A 20,296-nucleotide genomic window follows, 5' to 3' on the forward strand; every position below is an offset into this window, starting at 1 on the left:
GCACTTCACATTATAATGTCAGCCTGGTGTCTAGGCTTCACCCGAGTCATATTTTCATTAAAACCCAGTTTATTGCGGAATAATTTTACCCAGGATTAAATGCATATCGTAACCTTTTCCATTTCAGACTGAAGCCAGATGTTAAAAAAAAAAAAAAAAGCCTAATTTACACAAAAGCTGGAGCAGACCAGCTACTGCTCCCACCACGTTGTCTTTACTTGGTGGAATGTCTCGGCAAAGCACACAGGCGGCCCAAAGGTTATTTGGTTTTGAATTATTAAACTGCCAGTGCACTTTGTGAAACTTTTTTTTTTTCCAATGTAAAATGCCTTCACTGTAAAGCTGTAGGTGCACGATCTGACAGTGAGTGTGAGCCGTTCACAATGAAGCTCCACGTGCTTGCGCTTTTGTACATTATTCTGTTTTTTCTCCAGCGCTCAGAAAACACCTTGTAGATTTTGTCCTTTGAAACGGCTCGTGAAAAAAGTTACCTTGTTATAACGCTGAACTGAGCACAGTGAAATTAATAGGGTTTTTGGAACAAAAGGTTTTCAGACAGACTTCCTAACTCTTCCCCAACACGGTTACTTAATCCCTTATAATTAGTCTGCTTGTTTGGAAAAGAGCAATACACATTTTCTCTCTCCGCATCTTTTTGCTCTTGACTTAAAAGATAAAATCGTTAAAAAAAAGTCGTTTGTGAAGCTTACTGCCTGTAAACATCCGCACAGTCTGGCTTTGAACAGCAGTTATGATAAACAGTATGCAGTCGTTAACGATTTACATTCCTCATACTGACTTGCATAGACGTCTAATTATTTTTCCCGAGAAGAATGGTGGTCATAATTAGTCCTTTGCTCGGGCCAATTTCTCTGCATAAATGATTCTTTTTGGATTTAGCGTCGGTGAACTCTGACATGAGACACAACAAAACAAAATTGTTTATGGTTCTTTTCATTTGCTTTTATGGGCCATCATTGTTTGGTAAATGCACCACAGCGGATAACGAGGAGAACATCGTGAATTCTGGCCGAGCTCGCACAGGACAGCTGTCTATTTTAACTGTTACGTTGGGTTGGGTTGGTTGTGGTTGGGGTTGGTTTGGGGTTGGAGTTGGGTTGGGTTGGGTTGGGTTGGGTTGGGTTGGGTTGGGTTGGGGTTGGGGTTGGGGTTGGGTTGGGTTGGTTGGTTGGGTTGGGTTGGTTGGTTGGGGTTGGGGTTGGGTGCGCATGGACAGTGATGAACTAGATACTAGAAGATAGAAGATATAGAGATAGAGATAGAAGATACTGCAGAACCCAGACCTGCGTGTATACCAGTGTCCGCGATAAGTGAAGTGCACTTCGGCGTATGCAGCATGAGCACTTCAGACTGTTATGGCGCGTTTCCATTGTACAGTTCCAGCACTACAGGTTAGGGTTATGTCTATTCAACTTAACTTTACTACTCAGTTTGGTATCAGACACGTCGTTTTCCGTTACTTTGATTCCTTTGTCGGGCCGTCACGCTCGTGACTCGTCCAGTGACACTCTCTGACCAATCAGTTGCCGGCAATCTGTCGACGTCAAGCCGAGTAGTGCTAAAACTGTATAATGGAAACGCGCCATTGCACACAAACACTCTCACTCTTTCTCCTCCAGTCTGTGCTGGCTTACCTTCACCTGCGCACCGATCATTAATCATTAGATTAATCAGCTCCACATGACTCTCTGTGCTTCACACTATAGCAGTCTTTTGAATATCGTCTCACACTCAACATTTGGCGAAGAGAGTGATCTATTTTTTACGTCAGAAGTGATGTAAAATGGATAGCAACACTCGAGAAGTGAGATGGTTGCAGCTCCTTGGAGTATGGTTGACCTTGCCAAGAAGGTTTCAGAAGTAGCTTCTACTGCGAAACTGGGTAGCGGAGGTGTCGTGTGGTGCTAATAATTGTGGTGCATAGTTCAATCTTGCCACATGTAACGACTTCACTAATACGACTGACCCCTTTCCTATTGCCCGTGCGTGTTAACACGTGTTGGTGGCGACACATGTTTCAAAGTCATTACCTGAGCACTTCACATTATAATGTCAGCCTGGTGTCTAGGCTTCACCCGAGTCATATTTTCATTAAAACCCAGTTTATTGCGGAATAATTTTACCCAGGATTAAATGCATATCGTAACCTTTTCCATTTCAGACTGAAGCCAGATGTTAAAAAAAAAAAAAAAAGCCTAATTTACACAAAAGCTGGAGCAGACCAGCTACTGCTCCCACCACGTTGTCTTTACTTGGTGGAATGTCTCGGCAAAGCACACAGGCGGCCCAAAGGTTATTTGGTTTTGAATTATTAAACTGCCAGTGCACTTTGTGAAACTTTTTTTTTTTCCAATGTAAAATGCCTTCACTGTAAAGCTGTAGGTGCACGATCTGACAGTGAGTGTGAGCCGTTCACAATGAAGCTCCACGTGCTTGCGCTTTTGTACATTATTCTGTTTTTTCTCCAGCGCTCAGAAAACACCTTGTAGATTTTGTCCTTTGAAACGGCTCGTGAAAAAAGTTACCTTGTTATAACGCTGAACTGAGCACAGTGAAATTAATAGGGTTTTTGGAACAAAAGGTTTTCAGACAGACTTCCTAACTCTTCCCCAACACGGTTACTTAATCCCTTATAATTAGTCTGCTTGTTTGGAAAAGAGCAATACACATTTTCTCTCTCCGCATCTTTTTGCTCTTGACTTAAAAGATAAAATCGTTAAAAAAAAGTCGTTTGTGAAGCTTACTGCCTGTAAACATCCGCACAGTCTGGCTTTGAACAGCAGTTATGATAAACAGTATGCAGTCGTTAACGATTTACATTCCTCATACTGACTTGCATAGACGTCTAATTATTTTTCCCGAGAAGAATGGTGGTCATAATTAGTCCTTTGCTCGGGCCAATTTCTCTGCATAAATGATTCTTTTTGGATTTAGCGTCGGTGAACTCTGACATGAGACACAACAAAACAAAATTGTTTATGGTTCTTTTCATTTGCTTTTATGGGCCATCATTGTTTGGTAAATGCACCACAGCGGATAACGAGGAGAACATCGTGAATTCTGGCCGAGCTCGCACAGGACAGCTGTCTATTTTAAGCTATAGCTGCTGGCCAGCGAACCATTAGCCTGTTTTACACCGATAGCAAATAGCCATTAGGCGTAAATGCACGCCAGTTAGCCAAAAGCCATCTGCCACACACTGCAATTATGGCACTTTAAAGTGCTGTTGGTAATATAGTAATTATGACTTGAGCATGCATTAATGAGCCAACACAATAGTAACTGCATCTGGGGAAAAGGGGGGGGGGGGTTTCAACGATACCTGCGGTAACAGTCTGTCAGGAGCGTGGAAGCTATGAATACTGATGTTTGTTGGGGGTGCATTAGTTTGTCCGTAAAAACAAAAAATTATTTTTTTTGTCACAATTTCAGTGCTGTCCAAAAGCACTTTGTCCTTCCTTCGAGCTCGGCTGCAAAAGCTGATGAGCCTCTAAAGCAGCAGGTGCCCACTGTTACCTACCATCTATCATTTATACAGAAAACAGAAAAGATGGAAAGCTATAGAGCGCCGGAGATTGTGCGACTCAGCCAGGGAAAGCTTCTGCCGAAAAGAAAAGGTGTCAGTACCAGTTTAGAGCTGTCAGAGTTCACTGCACACTTTAAATCCACCGAGATCTGGCAATATATCACAGAACCTGACAGACTTGAATGTATGTGACCCCGTACGATGCCACCAGAAACAACCCCCGGAGAGCAGACATTATCCCAAACCTGCAGAATCCATTGCTTTGCGAGTTCCCATCACTCTGTATTCTGTGCTGGCTTCAAGTGCGTTTCGTTGGCAGCGATCCAACTCTGCCGTCTCTCGGGTTCTTCGGTGAACTGGTAAATGTTTGCACGTTTTTGCTTGTCCGTGACTGTTTTGACCGTCCCGAAGCAAAGGAGCTATCCACCGTATTTGTATGCAAACAGCCACCAAAGAGACGGGGGTTGGCTGGCATATTGCTTGGCACATACACTGTATGGACAAAAGTATTTGGCAGTCGTGAATCCAGGTGTTTCAATCAGGCTTTGGGTTCAGCTCTTTATCGCAAATGAAGGACGATCTTGACAGCGTACCAAGACATTTTTGGACAATGCTGTGCTTCAAATCTTGTGGCCACAGTTTGAGCAAGACACTTTTCTATTCCAACAGGACTATGAAAGACATAGTGTGATGAGTCTGGTGTGGAAGAACTTGACTGACCCACACATCAAGCACCTTTTCCCATAGAAACACTTCAAAATGTGTCTTCTAAGAAGTGTGGAAGCTGTTATAGCTGCAAAACCCCATCTATATGTATTTGAATACGTCAAAACAGTCGGTTCAAAAAGGGTCATACTGTCTTCTTATATCAGTGAGCTTAAGTTTGGTTCAGTCAGACAGAAAAATACGTTTTTTTTTCATTATCTCGACCTCTTCCTGTGGTCTTCCTCAGTCGTCTTGTTTCCTGTTTTAGGTTCGTCAGACAGAAAGGACTGTGACTATGCCCCCTACTGTCTGAGGGATCTCACATCCTATCACACACCTGGAATGCTGTCCTCAACAGACAGGGGGCGTAGTCACCCCCCTGCTGTCTGTATGAAACAGGAAGCGTGACACGTCACATGTAACGTCACATGACACCTTGTGAGGAAGACCAGAGGAAGTGGTGGAAGCATGTCAAGGTAATCCAAAAAACTTTGGGTTTTGAACAGCACAGCCTCAATATGATGTTGCTTTAGTTCCAATTGTTGCTCGATGGAATTGTGTGACTGAGATTAGCCACAGGAGTTCTATTAGCTGTTATTTATGCCTAAAACTAAATAAAACCAAGTATAAATTCTCTCACAATATCAGTACTTACATGCACCCATCCACGTCCTTTGAGCTCAGCTGCGATGGCTCTTGATGAGCCTCTAAAGCAGCAGGTGCCAACTGGATTACCCGGCTAGCTATTAGCTATTAAGTGTTATTTATATATAAAACAACAACAACAACAACAGAAATACTTCAGTGACAATTATTGTCCTAAAACAGTTCTGCACTGTGTCCATTCTTTGAGCTCAGCTGCGATGGCTCTTGATGATCCTCTAAAGCAGCAGGTGCCAACTGGAGTTGGTGAGTTGGTGTTAGCGATTAGCTTTGTTTAGCTCTCTGTACTGTTCACTAACATTGGGCCCATTGAGACTCTGCTGCTGCTGCCACCGCTAACTCTCAGCGTAAAAAAAAAATCCACATTTGGTGACTCTTTTCCTGGCAAACGACGTCGTCAGCTCAACGTTCAGGTCGACCGACCTGACTCGTTTTTCGTCAAAATTTTGCCACCAGCCTTTTTCGCGTTTCACAATGTTCTGATTAAGTGGTACAATGATTGCAAATCTGCTGGCGTGTTTGCTGAAGAGTAATTACTAGCGTCTGATAAGTGTCCCGGGGAAAGTTTCCCAGCAACGTGATTTCCACCGAGGCTTTATCTCAATTGAATGTGATTGTCTTTGCCGAATTTGGCTCAGCCCTGATCCTGGAAACTGGCCTTTTCTTGCGCACATGATAAGACAACAGATTGCCTTGTATGCCATCCAGCCAAGAATAATGCTGCAAGCTGTAATAATTTACACCATCCAGCTGGGTTTCTCCGCAACTACATGCTTTTAAGAGAGAGAGAGAGAGATAATGCCGCTGCTCACTCTGAGGCTGAGAATCGTGAATGCCACGTTGGATGCATTAACTCTCAGACTCGGATGCATTAAGATGCTCATAATGCATCATACAGCATAAGCACATTGATGCAAATTAGCTGTTAGGCACTTCAGATACGGGGTGGAGGTGTGGGGGGGGGGGACATGAAGAACGAGGTTTCACACTTTCTTAATGTGCCTTTTGTGTTGTTTGTGCAAGCGTGTGCATGTGTGTGTGTGTGTGTGCGTGCACGCCGGCCTTGCATCCCCTCTCTCATGCTCAGGATCCCTGTGCTTGTGTTACTATGGGGACGCCATGCTTCCTATATCTCTCTCCTTCCCTCTTAACCCCCCACCACCACAACCACCTCTCTCATTCCCTCTCTCTCCTTTACTCAGTGGTTTCAGTGTTACCATGGCGACACATGTCTGTCTCGCCGCGCGCTGCCTTGCTACCTGTTTCACATGCTGCCCTTCTCGCTGGGTCAGCCTCTTCGTCTGTTTGTCTGCGTCGCCTCGGGGTGTTTGTGTGCCCCCCGCCTTTCTTTGTTTACTCTTTTGTTTATTTGTTTGTTTATGTGTTAGCTGGTAGCTGCCTGGCTGTTCTCCTGCTTCCGTCCCCAGTCTGTGTTTGCTTGCTTTCTGTCTCAAACACTTTTTTTTCCTCTGTCTCTCCGGCCACCAGGCTTTTCCACCTCTAATCCCTCCTCTCCTCTCCTCTTTCTTCTCTGCTGCTTTGCTCTGTCATTCTCTCATCATCACCCCCCCCCCCCCCCCCCCCCCCCTCCATCTCTGTACATGTATATGTTTTTTTTGTTCTTTTTCAGCCCCCTGACTCGTTTGTTTGTTCCCACATCAAAATGCAAGGCTATCCGTTGAATGTCACCGGGAACACACAGTAAAAAAAAAAAAAAAAAAAAAAAAAGAAGAAGGGGAGGGATTTAGGTAATTTTTGCAGACAGCAGCTGTTGCTATGGCGACACAACTTTTGGATTTGCTGGGGAAGGCAAGGGATGAATAAAAGGATAGACGGAGGGAGAGAGAACATGTGTAGTGATTGAAAAAAAAGACGGGAGGAAAGAAAGACGGCCATATTCATGGCTCTTGTAGCACACGTTGTCCCTGGTTTGTCCTTTCAGCACTTTGTGTTTCGGACATTTTTTTTTAAAACAAAACCTCTTACCTGAGGACAATACCATTAAATCTCTTCACGATCAAAAACCTAGACCAGGGGTCTGCAACCTGCGGCTCCAGAGCCTCATGTGGCTCTTCAGCTCCTCTGCAGTGGCTCCTTGTAGCTTTGAAGAAAAATGTGTTTATTTTCTATTTTATTTTCATATTTTTGACACTTTATTGTAGAGATAAAGGCGTGTATGAAAGTGTTTTTGATATTCTGTGCATGTTACATTCCAATGCGATATATGTACATGAAGAAGTACATATTTGGAGTCCTTCGCATTTTTAGATCCATGTACGTATGCCAGGCAGGTTTTCTCAGTCATAAACTACATAAAATCGTTTTATTTCAAATGTCATAAATGGGACAAACTGTAGTTCTTTAAATATAGTATATTATGTAAAACTTTATACATGATATTAACTTAATTTGAAGATTAAAATAGGTTTTTCTTTGGCTCCAGATTAATTGCATTTGAATGGAGAAGTGACAAAATGGCTCTTTTCATTCTAAAGGTTACAGACCCCTGACCTAGACCATAATGTTTGCTTCAGCTTGGGGAAGAAAAAGACATATTTTTAATAGATTTTTTTGCTGGCAACGATATTCTGATCTAACTCTGGTTACTAATGCGTGTGGAGAACTGCTTTAGTGACCTTTCAGTGGAACATTCTGACCCAAAAATATGAAGAAGAAGAAGAAACAACAAAATCCAAACGCTGCCGTCGTTCTATTTGTTTTTCATCAATCACGAGGTAAATGTCTGTTATTCAAATCCCTTTTTTTTTGCACCGAATCTTTCACCAGTCTGCGCGTTAATGTGTTTACCCCCCCCAAAAAAAGCACCTTATTATAATATGTATTTGAATATTCAAAGTAGGTAGGCAGGGGGTGATGGAGGAGACTGGAGCCTTTGGGTATTGATGTAGAGCTGTGGAATTAGCTGCGAAAAACTTCTATTTATTCAAGCTGTGAGCACTGGAATATGAAACGTCTGGGGGGAAGGAAGAGGGCAAAAGACCTTATCAATGAACCTGGAGAATGAAAGAGGGAGAGTGGGAGAGAAAGAGAAATGCTTGGTGGAGGAAAAAAAATAAGAAAGGAAAGAGAAAAACCAGATTATCACTGAGCAGAGAATTGAATTAGAAGGAGAGAGTGGGTGACGACAGAAAGGGAGATTAGGAAGCGGGACAAGGAAAAGGAACACAAGTGAAGAAAGAGAAATGAATGAAGAGGAAAGACTGAAGGGAAAAACAGAAGAATAATAGAAAGATCAAATGAACGAAAGAGCGAGGGAATGAGGCAAAGAGGTCAGAAAAACCCTCCACCTCTGGACGCCGCGGATCGTTGATGGGAGCGCGAGTTGACGGACGTCAACGTTTACTTTTGATTACGTGGGGAGGGAGTGATGGAGGGAGGAGGAGGAGGAAGAACAGGGGGAGGGAAAAAGTGAGGAAATGCCATGAATTCCATTAAGTGGCCAGAGAAACCACAGATATACTGAAGGGGAGGAGGGGAGGAGGGGAGGAGGGGAGGTGGAGTGACAGAAATGAGAGAAAAATACAGGAAATGGTGGAGAGGTGGAGAAGGAGGAGGGGGGGCAGAGGTTAGACCACCGTACAATAAGACGGATAGAAAGAAAGAAAGAAAGGGGGAATTCTAAGGCAGGGAATGAAGTGCTCGATTCATCACTGCGCTCCTCTGTGGTCCTGACCTTTGGAAAACGGAGTTAATGTTGGACAAGGCAGCACTTAACATTCTCATGGCCTCTATGTTTGTTCTTAAATTGTAAAGAACAGAGCGTCACATTACGCCTGTCCGACTCCTCTCTACACTCACAAACCTTTACAACGCTCTCAGTCAGCGATAACAAGGTCCTGTGGGATAACAACGGGAAGACATATAAGGTCAACTCTTAACGTTTCACATTGTTAAATAATCCCACCGACCAATCATGACTCAGTAATTCCAACTCAATTCTTCTTCTTTTTTTTCTGCTTTGATGCTCCGTAGCATCATAGTCAAACGTAATGATACAGACGGTGGTTTAATAATAATATTGTACATTTGTGTCACGTTCCCGTTGTTTGCTTTGTTTCGGTGTGTGTTCTCTGTTGGAACAAATTCAGCGGAATAGGGAGGTCAAATAGTACTGATGGATAAACTCACTGCTGTTTCTATTTGTGATTCATCCACAATGAGAAACATCGCCCTCGGGTGTGCACTGACTAATCGTGATCAGGTTTATATTCTGCAAACAAATCAACAGTGAAAATAAACGGCAAGAAGGATTTAAAAAAAGAAACATCGCTGACTTAACTTCACCCCTGCAAATGGAAAACACAGTCGGATGGACCAAATGACTAAACGTGATCTTTTTTTTTTTCACCCCTCCCATTTCAAATGGAGTAAAACTGACCCTTCTCGGCCTGGGAAAAATTGCAGAAACTTTGAGTCAGGAAACCTTAGATAAATAGTTTGTTACCCGGGGAATATGCTCGAGCTGGAGACAAAGACGATTTTTTTTTTATTAGCAGCAGAAAGTGTTCAGGAGATCAAGGAGAACTTTTGTGCTGCGCTGATTTTTTTTTTTTAGAGTCGAGCAGAAATGCGCGCGGCGTCTTTGAGCGTGTGTTTGAAGGATCGTCTTTGCAGCATATTTTCAGAATCCCAGAGCAACTACAGACGAGATGAACCACCGGTGGCTTCATGTGGTTTGTCACTGTGAAGCACAAACAGTAGTTTTTATTCAACCTTCATCAAAAGATCCTTTTTTTTTTTTATCAATAATTTGATGATAGCGATGCATGAAATTGGAGAATTGTCACCCAACCCCTTGGCGTTTCAGGAAATATAAGCTTTTTTGCTTTTGTTTTTTCGTCATTGAACATAGTTTCCTTATCATCGACAGCTGCAGCAGGCAGTTGTTTGTTTAAGTGCTCAGCACTTAACAGCAGACATGAAGACACAGTTTGTTACCAGATGAAAAACAACACGGGACATTTAGCAGTTTATATATCCCCCACAGGAATGGTTGGTTTTAAAAAATTAATGGAAATGCCTCCTACTGTACCAGGCTGCAAGTAGAAATTTGGTCTTATAGTTTGTGTTCAATTAAACTCTGGTGGTTTCACGTGGTTTGGTAATAGTAAGTGATATTTGGATGATTACTTAATAATGTTAGTAACAATCAGGTCAAAAGTCTGATCTTAGTCAGACTAAGACAATAATTTGTTTTCTTAATGTCATGTAAACTGACTAAAATCGAGCTAGTCTTAGTCGGACTAACATACCTGGATAATGCGTTTCATAGTCCGATTACTCTACGCTTAGTCTGACTGGAGTCGGACTTGGCGTTTCGTGTATGCGCCAAACTTTTTCTCCCCGGTCTCCCCCGACGTATAAACTTAAAAACCGCAGCCCGATCCACTCGGACTCTGCAAGTTGTCCGATTGTCTGTCTTAGTCAGACTAAGGCCACAACTCGATTAGACTGCATGCAAACCTGCTGACTGATAGTAGTCACTAACACACTAATTGGATTTGTATTGAAATTAATTAATTAAAAACATTTATGGAAATGCCTCCTACTGTACCAGAATGCATGTAGAAATTTGGTCTTATAGTTTGTGTTTAATGAAACTCTGGTGGTTTCATGTGGTTTGGTAATAGTAAGTGATATTTGGATGATTACTTAATAATGCTAGTAATAATCAGTGCATTTACATGCACGTTAAAAGTCTGATCTTAGTCAGACTAAGACAGTCATTTGTTTTCTCAAAGTCATGTGAACTGACTAAAATCGAGCTAGTCTTAGTTGGACTAACATACCTGGATAATGCGATTCATAGTCCGATTACTCTACGCTTAGTCTGACTGGAGTCGGACTTGGCGTTTCGTGTATGCGTCAAACTTTTTTGACGTATAAACTTAAAAACTGCAGCCCCATCCACTTGGACTCAGCAAGTTGTCCGATTGCCGGTCTTAGTCAGACTAAGGCCTTAACTCCATTAGACTGCATGCAAACGTGCTGACTGATAGTAGTCACTAACACACTAATTGGATTCGTATTGAAATCACTGATTGGACAAAAACATGCAAACAGTGACTCATCACAATGAATCATTTATGCGACATTTTAAATGGACTCTCTCCCAAATGTATCGCCCTCAGATCGATTCTCACTTCACAGGTTTCTTACAAAGTGTTTTCAATTTAGTCCTTTTTTCGTGGTGGCTTCTCCATTACATGAGTCCATTTCTCTTGTATTGCTTCCAACCACAAATACTTTACCCTCCGCTATAATGACCAGTGTCAGCTGGTGTTGTAACCTTGAGTCGGGAATATAGTTTCTCAGAAAAACCCATTTCACCACCTTGTGTCGGCGCTGATACTGTAACTGTGCCTGTTTGAGAGGAAATAATGAGAAAGTGTTTCTTTAATCATTGCTGGAGCCCTGTAACAATTTCCTAGCAGGGTTCGTGCCAAGATGAATCAGTCTGACGCTCGGGCAGGCTTTGAACAAATGCCATGGATATGCAGTGATCCCAATAGTAACAGATTATTTGCATTCAGAGATAGTGTATCTGGTGCGAGCAGGTTCCAAGAAAAGGTTGATTTTGTGTTTCACCACGTGCATGAAATGGGTTTTGAAGCTGTGGTCGATTGCTCCAAGACAGCAAGGGGAAGCAGCTCGGCTTCCTCTAAAATGTCATCAAACATGTACTGTGTGGTGTTTACGTTTCAATATGCGATTACTAGTCCGTTCAGAATCGGCTGTTTATCGCGGATGGCAGATCGTCTTACGTGATTTCCCCGTAGCAGCCTCCGCATCGAACCCAGCTCAACGGTGGTTTGGACAATTGCGGCAAAAAAAAACGTCACTTCCACAGAAGCTGAGCTTCTCCTGGAGTCAATGGAGCAGTGGAATGAGGTGTGCGGATGATTAGAGGATGATGATTGGAGGAATTGTGTGAAAGGCGGAGCCAGGATTTGATTGACACCACTGCAGAGTTTACACTCTTAGATATAAAAGTGCTAAGTAGAATCATATAAGGTTCTTCGGCTTGTCCTCATAGGAGAACCCTGTTTGGCTCCAGGTAGAAACCCTTTATTCAGGAAAGGGCTTTTAAAGGGTTCTCTGGATCAACATGGTTCTTACTGGAACCATTAGTGTTACCAAGAACCCTTGAAAAATACTTTCTTCGTGAAAGGTTTCTTTTTTTAGAAGCAAATGGTTCCAGGTAGAACCTCAGCCCTTTTAGAAGGAACCCTTTTGGAACCATTATTTCTAAGAGTGTAGAATCGGACCAGGATTTGTCATGATCATGTTGGCTGTGTGCACAATGCTGCTCTCACAGCATTGTGCACACATATACACTTGTCCTGTCTCTAATATTGGTAGGGGAAATCTGGCTTTCTCCAAATATTGGTGGGGACATGTCCAGATTATTACAGCCAGCTTAAATTGGGATTGGGCTCATAATGACAGTTAATAGGTCGGGTCAGTTTCGGACAGATTTTGCACAGCCTCGGGCTGGGATGGGCGGGTTTTTGTGGGTCTGATCTTAACTCTAGTCTGTAGACAAACAGCTGGTTGTTGTGTGTTAGCTGCTCGGTGATATAACCCGTTTTGGTTTGTACACTCTAAATAAAAACGCTGTTATAGCATTTAGAGTTTCCTTGTTCTAGTCGTCCGTTGCCCTGACTTGAGCTTTCCCTGTTTCAAAGATGGGTTTGAAGTGATATTTCCTGGTGTCCTCCTCATGTCGTGTATGCGTATCACGTTGACTGTGCAAAACGAAGCGTTTGCATCGCTGCACCACCGTTGTGAAATTGCGCCTTGCATCGATGCTGTGATCTCATTATGCGGAAAAATTTGTGTCGCTTTCACTGTGAACGCAGCACAAGAGGGTTTGCCGAACGTAATCTCATTTTCTTAATAAAATATTGACCTGAAACGCAATTAAGTTCCAGACACGTCAGCATTGAAAATATTTGCATCTTACGTAACGGCGCAGTCATTAAAATTTAATTAAAAATGCAGCAATTTTTTCGGTTCAAGCGTTTCCCTCAGTTTTGAGCAGCCCCACATAAACACCAGCTGGTAGACATGAACACACTGTCGAAGTGCTTAAAGGCTCTGTCACACACTAAATGACAGACATGAAGAGCTCACTGTTGTTGTTTTTCCAAAGGATGCAAACAGTTGATTTTGTGACTGCATGCTGTTGTTGGAGTTTGTTTTGTTTAGTTATTTTTTTTCCCCTTGGGAAGAGAAAGTCAACCTTCCTTTAGTGTGATGTGTCTGACAGAAGCTCGACGTTCACTCAGGCCGAGAGAGGAAGTGAGCTGTTTGTGATTCATGCCTTTGGGTCTTTGATATTTGGGAAAGTTTACCATATGCAAAGGCCGGGGTTTTGTGGGTAAACACCGGAGCAGGTTTGTTTGAGGACTGTTGAAGGGGAAAACAAGCAGAACGAGATAAAGAGATGAATGTGAGCGCATCATCACCGTGATCATGGTAACACGGGACTGAGTCTTTGCTGAGATTTGTTTTGAGTCTTGATTACTTTTCATGACTTTCTTTAAAAATCATTGATATTAGCACAGATCCTAATTACAGAGTCAGATCACATGCGTTTACATGGAAACATGGAATTAATGTTATTTTACAGTACTGTTCAAAAGTTTGGGGTCACCTATACAATTTGTTTGTGTTTTCAATTAAAAGTCACACTTTTATCCATCAAAAGTTGCAAAATGAACAGAAAATAAAGTCGACATTGACAAAAGAACCAGCAAAACAGTTTTCAGCTGCGCTAACATCATCGCACATGGCTTTTCAAGGGTTTTCTAATAATCCAATAGTCTTCTAACGTGATTAGCAAACACATCGTACCATTAGAACACTGGAAATGGGCCTCTATACACCTATGTACACATTCCATTAAAAACCAGACGTTTGCAGCTAGAATAGTTGTTTACCACATTAACAATGTATAGAGTGTATTTATGATTCATTTAATGTTATATTCATTTAAAAAAAGGTGCTTTTCCTTCAAAAATAAGGACATTTCTAAGTGACCCCAAACTTTTGAACGGTAGTGTATAATGATGGAGAAACCAGTGTCAACGGATTTTAAATAAAGCACTTTAAGAGTTTTACTCGTTCATTGTTGACGTCATTATCCTCAACATGAGGGTCCGATGAACCTCTGCATGTTTTTGGACTTTGGGACAGAGAACCTGGGGCAAAAAACCAACGTGGGATTTGAACCGGTGACCTTATTTCTGTGAGGCGCTGTGAGTGCAAATCTACTACACTACTCCCTCGTATGACCCTTTTTAGATTTTTAAGATTTCTTAAAAGGAATGCATAATGCATGAAAATGCATATGGTGCTTTAACCGCCATGCAAGCTGATGCTGTATGAATCAGCTCCAGAAAATGAAGTAAATCATCATTATTTTAGAAAAAACCTCTTTCCACTTGTATGCTTTATGTTGGCGCTTTCTCTTTGACCCTTTGACAACATAGGAAGTCAGACAATATTAAGACCTGCTCATTAATAAATCTGCATCTTTAATGCATCAGTAATTAAAGAGTGAAACTCTCTATTACCCCTGGGTATATCCCTGCTATTCCTGTACTAATGTGCTTTTTTTTTTTTTTTTACTTAACCTAGATTTTGAACGCTGGCTTTTGCTTGAGTGTGTTTTTTTTAACACTGTGACCGAGCTCTTATCTCTCAGGACAACAGGAGACGAAGAGTTTTGTTTATTTCACTTTAACGTTTGACAGAACGACACGGCACCTGGTTGAGATGGATTACGTTCTCAAATATGAGACATCTTGTTGTGTTGTGATACCGCGTGTGTGTGTGTGTGTGTGTGTGTGTGTGTGTGTGTGTGTGTGTGTGTGTGTGTGTGTGTGTGTGTGTGTGTGTGTGTGCTGTTTAAGTGTGTGTGTGTGGAGGGTCAGACAGAGCTGCTTCCCTGCTGATAGTCCTGTGACTGAGATGTCCTCCCTCCAACCTCCTCCTTATCTCCCCCCCCCCCCCCACCACCTCCTTCATACTTTGTCTAATGAAAAACCTTCTGCTGTAAACAGACACACACACACACTCACTCACACACACGTACACACACATACACACTGGTAGAGATGCATTTGCTGATATGAACACAAGAGCACATGCGGTATTTGAGCAAAATAAAAAAAAAAAGCCCACAGACACACTCTGACTCTCTGCTGTCATGACATATGCATGTGTGTGTATAATGCACACACATGCACGCACACACATGCACACACACTTGTCCCATGGCTGCATGTGTGGGAGCAAACGAGGCGTCTTTAAAAAGCAAGTCCTCCAGCCCGACTCCACAGAGATCACTTTTCATTTCCCTCCTCCCTTCAGCGGTCGGTCACAAAAACAAGATTTCTTCACTGATGATTTTAGAGTAAAAAAAGAAGAGGCAAATGAAAAATTCATCACATTGGAGGAGAAGTCCAAGATTGAGAGTGTGTGTGTGCGTGTGTGTGTGTGTCTAATCTTCAAAGAGAGTTGTTGAAGGGTTTCAACTTGAAGAATTAGGTTTAGATCACAGGATTAGAGTAAAGGTTGTGGTTAGACATTCAGTCATTGTGGTTAGGTTAAGGGTCTTGAATGCATTATGTCAGTGAGTGTCCTTACAAAGATAAAAGTGTGCATGTGTGTGTGTGTGTGTGTGTGTGTGTGTGTGTGTGTGTGTGTGTGTGTGTGTGTGTGTGTGTGTGTGTGTGTGTGTGTGTGTGTGTGTGTGTGTGTGTGTGTGTGTGTGTGTGTGTGTGTGTGTGTGTGTGTGTGTGCGCGCAAGTGAGTGTGCGTCTATGCACAAGAAATTGAATTGCTGCATCTTTTCTGTGTCACTGCTAATGTTGCATGTCGCATGAACCTCCGGGGGGCTGCAGTGGTCTACACACACACACACACACACACACACACACTTTGTGCTTCATTCATAGTGAGGACCCTCATATTGTGTGTAAAACTGGCCCTTACTCCCGAAAAATCCCTTTAAAGATGCAAGGACCAGCCAAAATGTCCTCACTCTGTGTGGTTTATACCATTTTTTTAGTGCTCACAAAGCCGCCGATACAAGAACACACACACACACACACACACAATTTAGACTTGTACGGTGCCTTTCAATGTACTCAAGGCCATACACACACAGAGAGAGGAAACGACAAATGAGAACAAAGGACAGACAACTATGGTGGCGAAACTTTTTATTATTTTATTTTCAAATTTTTATCAAGCATTAATCAGTACTTAAAGGTGCATTTTGTAATAAATCTAAAGCAACTGGACCATAAAATCCTCCTAATATGTCACAGAGACTCAGGAATAATGTTCATATAACAAACTGAACTCACCAACAACAACAGTACAGACAAAACATTTGCTTTAAAACAAATATTTTGCAGACTGCAAATCATGTTTATGTTTAAAAATCGTGTTTTGGCATGTGGCGCCACCTACCGCCGTCTACCAATCATTGCAGTCAGTAGAGGCTCAGCTGCCGAGCAACCACGGGTTGCCAGTTACGTCAAAAAAACGAAACCTAATTTTGAATTTGAATGTAGTAACCGTTTTTGGCCACATTCTTACATATGGCACCTTTAAACCTTATACAGACTGCATTGCCTACCAACCCCTAACCCTCAACCCACCAAAACACATCAGACACACGTCTTAATCCGAAGCACAAACAACACCTATAAATCAATGAATCAATATTTTTGGCACACACTAGATTAGGGAACACATATTCACCATTATCTAACATGCATATAAGTTGCATACTAGCCCTTTATTAGTAATCATTAAGCACGTATTAACACCTTATTCTACAAAACCTTATTCTACCTCTATTACGACATGAATGAAGATTTTTCCTACATAAGGTGTTAATAATGTGCTTAATATTTACTAATAAAGGGCTAGTATGCTACTTATATGCATGTTAGTAAGCACCTAGTAAATGGTGAATATGTGTTGCCTAATCTAAAGTCTTGGGTTATGAAACTGCACTAACAGTTTCCCATCAAAGCTTTTGTCCGCCTAAGAATGAGAAAAGTGGTCATGAATTTGGGGAAAATGTGGTAATTGAATGCATTTTGTATGAAGGCAAAGAAAAATGGTTCACACGGTCTTCTGTTTTGAGAATGTGATTCATGTTCATTCATGGCAATCCCCCCCCAAAAAAACCTCAAAAAAATTTTATATTATTATTTAAATCCTTTGTGAATAGGTGGATTTAGAGCATGTTGATTATCTGATGGTGATTAAATGAGTAAGATTTTAACTTAAACTTAAACTGACCCTAAATGAAACCTCATTTTCACTTGAGTTGTTGTTGTTTTTGAGATTCAGTAAACCAAAATGCTGCCCTCGCTTTCCACAAAGTGCAAAGTCTTTACAAAGATAGAGACACAAGCACACACACAGACACACACAGACACACACACGACATGCCGTGTTCCTGCTCTGCATCATGGGAGTTCAAACTCTTCCACTGTTCAGAAACCGGAGCATGTATCTGCTGTTCGAATTGAGTGGAGAGAATCAATTGTGCTTGTCATAACACACAGAGACGTGTGAGTGTGTGTGTCTGTGTGTGTATGTGTAAGTGTGTGTGTCTGTGTGTGTGGGGGTGCAAGCAAAATGTGGAGGAGTAGAGTTTGACCTCAGGCTACTGGCTAATTAAACCTCTTCCAGAGAAATAAGGGAGGCAGAGAGAGAGGGAGAGGGAGGAAAGGAAAACAGAAAAGAAGGGGAAGTTCACATAGAGATTGAAAAAGAGAGACAAGGAGAAAATTAGAGGGAAAAAAAGTGTTGGGGGGGGTTCTGGAGTTATTTTTTGGTGAAGTTATTTGAATTGAGAGTTAAAGTGTGTCATTAGAAAATCCCTCTGAAGTGAATTTAGGATTTTGTGGTTCATTAATAAAAAAAAACGTGTGTACCAATTACTAATTTATGCTCCTTAAATTTCTCATCCGAGCTCATAAATTCAAATATCACGACATTAAAGAGCAGTTCGCTTGCTTTATGTGTGACGTGACGCACAATTGTTGCAGTGCTGACACTGTCTGAAGTGCATGTGCGTGGTCAGGTGTAATGAGCTTTAAAGCCACGCTGTGCAACTTTGTTTTTCCCTCAACAATGTTGGTACTCTGCACCTTCCTGCACCTGAACCTCTGTTCTTGCATTATATAAGTTTAATGAGTGTGACTTAAACCTGTAGTGCATCAATATAAGTATATATATACATGACGTGTGTAAAAAAAAAAACACTGGGTGATGTCTTGTACCTCAGCAATGAGAATCTTTCAACCTTATTGATTTGGTTCAGAGCTGTGAAGAACAGTTTTTTTTGTACAGTAAGGTCTCAGGGTCATTTTTTTTTGGCTTGTCCTCATAGGAGAACCCTTTTGGAGGGTTCCACCAAGAACCCTTTTAAAACCCTTTATTCAGGAAAGGAGTTTTAAAGGGTTCTCTGGATCAAAATGGTTCTTACTGGAACCATTAGTGTTAACAAGAATCCTTGAAAACCCCTTTCTTCGGGAAAGGGTTTTTCAGAGGCAAATGGTTCCAGGAAGAACCTCAGCCCTTGTAGAAGAACCCTTTTGGAACCCTTATTTCTAAGAGTGTATGGACCAGATGCTGTATAATGCGGGACGACAGACCTATTGAATTACTCTTTTTTTATTATTTCCAGCACAGTAGAATCCACAGTCAAGAGGTTCAGCTTCTTATAAGTGACTTAATTCCCCCCCGTTTTACACCTGGCATTTGAACGTCTCCTGTGTTCCACATCAAGATCCCTCCTGCTCTTTTTCTGCAAATATTATTTCCAGCAGCAGACCGACTGCAGCTCACAGGATGTGAAGCTGCCGTACCAACGAGCAGAACAATGTTAGTTGCATGTGAAGTGAAGAGTTAAAGTACGGGGGGCGAAGGGGAAGAAGTCGTCCTCGGCAAGCCGCAAAGCAGAAATGCACTGGAGACGCATTGCATTTATACGTCTGTTCAATGTGGTCCCAATGCATCTCAGGTGTATTTACACCTGTATTTACAAGTCGTCAGGCGATTTCCAATTGCAGTCCGATCACAGAAAATGCAAGGTGTAAAGGGGGCGTTATTAGCCTTTTGTGGCTACTTGCTTTTGTCTCATAGACTCCCTTTACACCTGGTATTAGAATGTGTTTTCTGTGATCAGATAGCGCTTCACCACATGCGTTTACACAGGGTGCAAATTGCCAAAATGGCAACTCCTGTTGAGTTGGGGCCACGGTTCCGATCTACTTCTTTGTTCAATTTGGTCTACACTCTTAGAAGTAAGGGTTCCAAAAGGGTTCTTCTGCAAGGGCTGAGGTTCTACCTGGAACCTTTTGCTTCTGAAAAACCCTTTCCTGAAGAAAGGGTTTTACCAGGGTTCTTGGTAACATTAATGGCTCCATTAAGAACCATTTTGATCCAGAGAACCCTCTAAAACCTTTTAGGTGGAACCCTCCATAATGGTTCTTGGTGGAACCCTCCAAAAGGGGTCCAGGTAGAACCTTTTTTTTATAGGGAAAAAGGGTTCTCCTATAAGGACAAGCCGAAGAACCTTATATGGTTCTACTTAGCACTTTTATTTCTAAGCGTGTATAACATCTTCCCACCAAGTTTCGGGAAAATCGGAAATCGGAACTCCATTTTGGCTCTGTTATCACTTTTTAGGGGGCGCTATAGAGCCCTTGAGCAACGAACGGGTCCGAGCACTATGCCAATAGCACATTTTCGCCAGACCTGACCTCTGTGCAAATGTTCAAGAGGTTTTATTTACGTTAAACTCCCTCAAAAATGACCACAATGATATAGAATAATAATATTACTAATCTGAAGGATAACGATAGGTTCCTCGCACGAATTGGTGCCAGGAGCCGTTCAGGCATTCAGGTCAGCTGATCCCTGAGAAAGTACAGTGTTTACATTGAAATACAGGGAGTGAATCACTTTTTCTCAAACACTGTAACCTTCTCTTACTTCACACACCTTGCACATCTTAAACTGGACAACACATTCACAGCACTAAGTCGAGGCTTGGAATAGCAATTTTGTGTTTTAAGTGTTTTCAACTCTCTCCGGTAATTAGCAAAGAAGAACAATAAGTTAAAACGGGGGGGGGGGGGGGGGGAGAAATCATCTTTAAGGTCTCAAAGACATTACTTTGTGGGCGTTGTTATAAAGAGAAAAGGCTTTGATGCACTGCTCTTCACTAACTTTGATGTACAGTAAAATGATTGTCCCTATAGGGCAGAGCGATTTATGTGCTAATATTTTATAGCAGTAATTTCCCAAGCAGGAGTA

The 20,296-nt window shown here is 42.0% G+C and overlaps 1 protein-coding gene across 2 annotated transcripts in view; it reads left to right on the plus strand.

Moving 5' to 3' along the window:
- The window catches only part of kirrel1b (kirre like nephrin family adhesion molecule 1b), a gene marked incomplete at both ends in the record, with an annotated part of 99,950 nt that overhangs the window by 16,765 nt on the left and 62,889 nt on the right, over window positions 1-20,296 (plus strand). The gene's annotated exons all lie outside the window — the stretch shown is intronic.

Source organism: Microchirus variegatus, assembly GCF_963457635.1.
Source record: "Microchirus variegatus genome assembly, chromosome: 5".
In the NCBI taxonomy this organism is placed as follows: Eukaryota; Metazoa; Chordata; class Actinopteri; order Pleuronectiformes; family Soleidae; genus Microchirus; species Microchirus variegatus.